The sequence below is a fragment of the Pseudorasbora parva genome, chromosome 6, assembly GCF_024679245.1.
Source record: "Pseudorasbora parva isolate DD20220531a chromosome 6, ASM2467924v1, whole genome shotgun sequence".
NCBI lineage: Eukaryota > Metazoa > Chordata > Actinopteri > Cypriniformes > Gobionidae > Pseudorasbora > Pseudorasbora parva.
This window is the reverse complement of record NC_090177.1, coordinates 5,865,263-5,871,329: the sequence shown is the minus strand read 5'-3', so window position 1 is coordinate 5,871,329 and position 6,067 is coordinate 5,865,263.

The following is a 6,067-nucleotide window of genomic DNA, read 5'->3' as shown; positions in this document are numbered from 1 at the left end:
TCTGTTGTTTGAGTTTCTGGGTGGCTTTTGATACATGTTATTGATTAGTAATATATCCAATGTTTTTAACAGTTTTTTCCTCCCCTTACATTCTTGATTAAGCAAATCGGTTTCATGTTTTGATTTCATCCACAAAGCCCTAGTGAAAATGTGTGTTTACATAGATGTAATAAAATCTAATAAATAATCTAATGTTTTTTTTTTGTTTTGTTGTTGAGCAGACTTCACTGCCCCTACATGCACACTAAAAGGGAAAAATATTATGGCTCATACCATTTATATTGGTTTGAATGTATAAAACAATTCAGATCTGTGTAAAAATCTGATTCTTGTAGTTTTCCTTTAGTCTTTTTTTAACATTTAAATTTATGTCAAGAATGTTCTGCATCTTTTTAATATTTTATTTTTATTTTTTAGGACTGTCCTAAAAATCTGAATTGTAAACAATTCAACTTGTGCTGCTGCAAAGCGAAAAATATAATGCCGTCAGTATCTCACCTGGTATAGGAAAGTGCCTTTTTGTCAGGTTTTGTTCATTTTGGGGGATTTAATTTGTTTTTCTTTGACCACCTTTATTGTCCACTCTCAGTCTCCTCCAGAGGGCTCTGAATAAATCACATTTCTGATCCAAAGATGTTGTTTTAACCAAATAAATCACTAAGAATTTCTTTCTCAGTTGTCTCTTTTTCCTTCCAAGGAATTTATAGATTAGGGTGAATTCAGAGTAATTGGGACACTTTTTCACCCAAGTAATTTCAATGGCAAAAAGTGTCCCATTCACCCTGAATTCACTCTATATTTGATGATGTTTCTCACAGCTTTATTTTCATTGGTCAATTCTTAGTTCTCTTTCTAAGGTCTATAAAAGGAAATTACAATTACATTATCAGAGCAAATAAAGTACACGGAGAAAGATGTAGTTCTGACACCATATAAAAGCCAAAGAAAATCCTTCTCGTTTGTAATCTTTACATTAAATTAGTTTATGGTTGCAACTACCTCAAGTTCCCTTTGAGATTGACTGGGGGAAAATGTCCCAGAATTCACCCCATGTGGTTCTGACACCAAATAAGTCCAGGGGTGTATTCCAGAAAGCAAGGTTATCTTACCGTCACATATACCTTGAACTCCCGGTTGATTAACCCAAACCTTGCTTACTCAAGGTATGTTAGTTCCAAAAATGAGTCCGAGAGTAATGCAGCGTTTCAGGCAACCTATAACCTGTGTTTTTCCAACCTTCTACCAGTGAAAGTGCGCTGGAAACGGCAGTCAAAGCCGTGACTTCCCACCGGTGAACTCATACTAGATCAATGTACTCCCAGTTACGAGCTCTGACATCACATAGCCCGCGAAACAACAATGGCCCCTATGGATACGGTATAATATACAAATAATGTAAAATAAAAGGTATAACAGCTTCTCCTGCCTTATGCACCGTTTTTCTCCTCCACTTCCCTCAAACAAGCAAGGAGTAGCTAGCCTGACAAGTCAGACCCACATCAAGATGTTTGGTCGGGAAACTCTCCATTGACAGCTCAATCCGAGGGGCGGATAAACGGTTGTCTTTCAAACTCCCTCTGCACGCGATAGGATAGCGCTACAACCAACCAGAGCAACGAAGGTGAAACAGAGCTCGCTGATAGATTAAACATTCGCCGTATCCGGTCGGCTAAACTCTGAACACATCTTCCCTTCTTAAGAATGACTTCAGTGCCGTTCTTTGTTCTTTTCTCAGAGAAAAGCTTAACTCCAAGTCTTCCAGAGTCGCGGTCAAAGCTGATTCGAAAGACCGCCGTTCGCCAGTTTCTGTGTTTACTAGAAGCACGCAAACGCAACTCGGCCGTCATTATGTTAAGCCCCGCCCACCGACTCTATACACGATGTGATTGGCCCGACCAGAGTTTGGCGTTTATAGCTCAGAAGTGAATTGAGAGTTGCTGAACGACACTCGCGGCAAATTAGATTTGCTGCCGCTAGGGTGCGTCTAGATTTCTAGGCTAAAGAGTAGCACCTATAGTGATATAAGTGATTGTAAAAGAGCATAAGACCCTTACAGTCCGCCATGCTTTGTTTACATCTTTCTACCGCAGTTCCTCGCGCTCAGGCAGTTTGGCGTGACTTTGCCTAGAATGCTACAAAGTTGTGAATCGTGATTTGAAGACGTAATTTACACATTCTCAACAGAGCAATGAATCGATGATTCACCTTGGAAAGAGGGAAAAGCTGGCCACATGTCTTCTTTTGATTAATGGCGATTTACATAACCTACTTAAAAGAACTTTATGTAAGAAATGTACTTCAATTAATCATAAAATTGGATAGTGGGGATAATGAAGTTTTGGCCACAATCTTACATACACTTCCTTTAATGCACATTTGGTGGTTGTGCAATAACTTTTTGTTTAATAAGTAATCTTTATTCATTGAGAATAAGGATTATATTGTTTGTTTGATACTAATTAATTGAACGCAGATCCGTTTGTGGGTCTGTCACAAGATATTGTCAGATGACAATAAAATAAATATATTTGAATTGAATTAACATTTAAACATTACCTTATTGTAATAGTGCTTTAGAATTAATATATAATATTGGATATTATATAACTAACACATTTGGTTATATTAATATAAAACACATCTGAATACCTCTTAAGAAAACTAACCGTGGAACATAGGTGGCTCCGGGGCAGGTTATGTTAAGTGAGTTGATATGGATTTATGTAATCCGTAACCCATTTTTTTCCTAATTCCTCCGTGAAAGTGCCCTGGAACGATGTCCTGACATTTCATCCTACCCGTCAATTGTGCAAAAGAGGCTTACTGCGCATGCGCACATCAATATTGCATACTTTTTTTACACGCTGACCACCACGCCCATTATTTCGTGCTGCTGGCGCGTGGCCTTCTTCGTGTAAGGTAAGTTTTGGACTATTTCTGTTTGAGAACTTCTACATGTAGTATAGGGTAAGTTTATCACGGAGCCCCGCACATGACATGTAGGAAAAACTAGGCTAAATGCGCTCGATTTACTACGTTAATTCGTTCCCTCGATCGTGCGCACAATTAACTTTTTTTTTTTTTTTTTTTTTGCACGTCATCTCCGTACATGACTATTTCCCTGGCATTTTTTTCTAATGCATTTTAGACTGGATTTGTTAATTTTTATAACAACAAGACTAACTTAGTAGTAATGAAGAGTATTTATGGTCACATTCTTCTTACGAAGCCAGCCATTGTTTCATTTTTCATGGAAAATTTAGAACAAAATGTGGTATGCATCACTGGTCAAGCATTTATTTTGTTGTTAAATTTTGATTGTTTGGTGTAAGATAGATATATAGATAGAGAAGTTAAAAAAAGGTATCTGTTTATTTGTGTTTTTTTTTCTTTCTTGCATTTTTAACTGCTATGGAAGATAAGTGGGATACACTTTATAATCTTCGGAGATTTGCACTCAAATTCACTCAAAAAGGTAATGTGTTGTTTTAAATTTAAATGTCAATCATGTTTATTTTATTATACATCTGTTTTATTATACATCTTTATGGAATCTTGATTTTCTTTCACAACAATGTCCTTTTTAATGTACATTTGTCATTTATAACTACACCATTTAGGCATAACATTATGACCACTGACAGGTGAAGTGAATAACACTGATGATCTCTTCATCACGGCTCCTGTTAGTGCGTGGGATATATTAGGCAGCAAGTGAACATTTTGGCTGAATCTGAAGGTAGTTTGGCGTGACTTTTCCTGGAAAGCTACAGAGTTGTATGTTGTGGTTTGAAGTCGTAATTTAGGGGCTCAACCTGCCTTCATCATTTCACGGCTCTGTGCAATACTTGATTCTGATTGGTTAATCTCGCATTCCAGCGGTATGTTATTCCCAGATAACAACTGCCAAAAGTGAATAACACACCGCTCATCCGGGTACTATAAGTTATCTTGACTGGTACCACTTATATGCTTTACTTGTCACTCTGCTAGCACCATCTTGTGACGGAAAAACACTTAACCGTTTCTGCTGGAGTGAATACGGAAGTGACTTAAACTGTAAATCACAGACTGGCCGCTAGGTTTTGGTCGATACGGCTAATTTTGCCCTTCATGACGACTGTGAGGGGGTCTCATTCGTTTACATTATGTAAAGTCTTAAAGTTCTGCATAATTAATACTGCACTAGGTAACTTTTCAACCTTCATAATATATTTTTGAGACTCTTGTGATGATACATCGAATTACAATAGGTTGAATGACACGTCTGCCATAGCTTGATGGGGTCTGTATCGTTTTTAATCGTACTTTTAAACTTCGGATTTCGGGTAGTAACCCGAGAACAAAAAGAACTACAAAATTCGACTGCTTTACGGCATATACGTCACTTCCACCAACACCCACACTTCCTTACATTCGGACGTGCGAGCCCAACTTTGTTCGTCGGATAATATAGTCATGTCCGAAGCAGAACAGACAAATAAGAAAGGACGCGTGCCCGACCGATGCTGTCCTGCTTGTTACGGTGATTACCTACCACTCAAACATTGAACTGAAGTATCATATAGATTCTGTAAAACGCTAACCAATAGACTACTATAATGACGCTGGCTTGTAAACGTGAGCATCGTGATTATTTGGCGTTTGAAAAAAATAAAACCCATGAAATGATATTCATATGACATGCTGAAATATATGCCACTGAATGTAACATTACCTGGGATGAAGACATTTCACACGAGCCGCCAGAAGAACACCTGCATGTGAACTCCTCCTGCAGTGTTCAGGGGAACTGTTAGTGCTGCACCGACCCGCGGGCCGCTTTTATGAAGTTATTTGGCCCGCACCGCACCTCTGTATATATTTTTACTACCCGCTCCGCACCCGCGACCATTAAATAGAAATACGGGGTCCGCGGGTTATAAGACGACCCGCGCATCACTAGTTCAGGGCTATCAGGGTTGTCATGTCATCAAATGCACGCGCGATGGCATCCCCTGTTGTAGGATGACTGAGCTTACGACAGTAGTTGAGGACATTATTTTTTCCCAACTGTAGAGGGACCCCGAGAGCAAAAGTTACCCAGTGCTGATTTAAGGGCATGGCCACTTTGAGTAACATGTGGATAGCCGTTTGTTTGAGACACCCCTCGCTGCAGCCTGTAGCACGATCTGATCCAATACGTACTGGATGGTGGATTATTAAGGCGATGTCATAGCACCAATCTCTGGGTTAATTTATAATGCGTATGCACTAGTCTTAAAGGGTCATATAATGGTACATGCACTTTTACAAGTTGATTGTATGGAAATGTGATTTGGCAGTGCCTGTACACAACCATCCTATAATAATAAAAATCCATCAATGGATCAATCCATCCATTATATGTTTTCCCATCTCAAATCGAGCCGTTCGGTGTGTGACGTCACACGATCGGACAGCCCTCCCACGACTGTTGACCAGTGGTGGAATGTAACGAAGTACAAATACTTCGTTACTTTACTTAAGTACATTTTTCATGTATCTGTACTTTACTTAATTAGAATAAATAGGGCATACTTTTTACTTTTACTTCGTTACATTTTGCAGCAATTATTATACTTTCTACTCCACTACATTTCTGCAACGTTTCGTTACATTTTCGTTGCATTTTCTGATCAGTTTCAGGGCTCGAGATTAAGGCTTGCCCGGATAATAATATATAATGTACGTTATAGGCTAATGAATTGACGGTTGCGCTGTTGAGGCTCGCGCAGCCTCTCGAGGAGAAATGGAAACAAATCACCCCCCCGCTCACACAAAGACACTCAGTAACATACTGCATTAAAAACTCAAAATGTTTAGTTTTTATATTTTATAACAGTTAAAAAAACATCACATGACACGACCAACGAGTGTAGTTTTCCTGAATACCATCACGACAGAAAATGTGACACTGATTTCATTTGACAGTTCCATAAACAATTAATTAACATCAAGTCACTTACATTTTATTGATTGCTTTATTGCTTTTGTTCTGTTTCAGCAGCGAAAATATTTCCAAGATCAGATTTCCACATCCGAACCA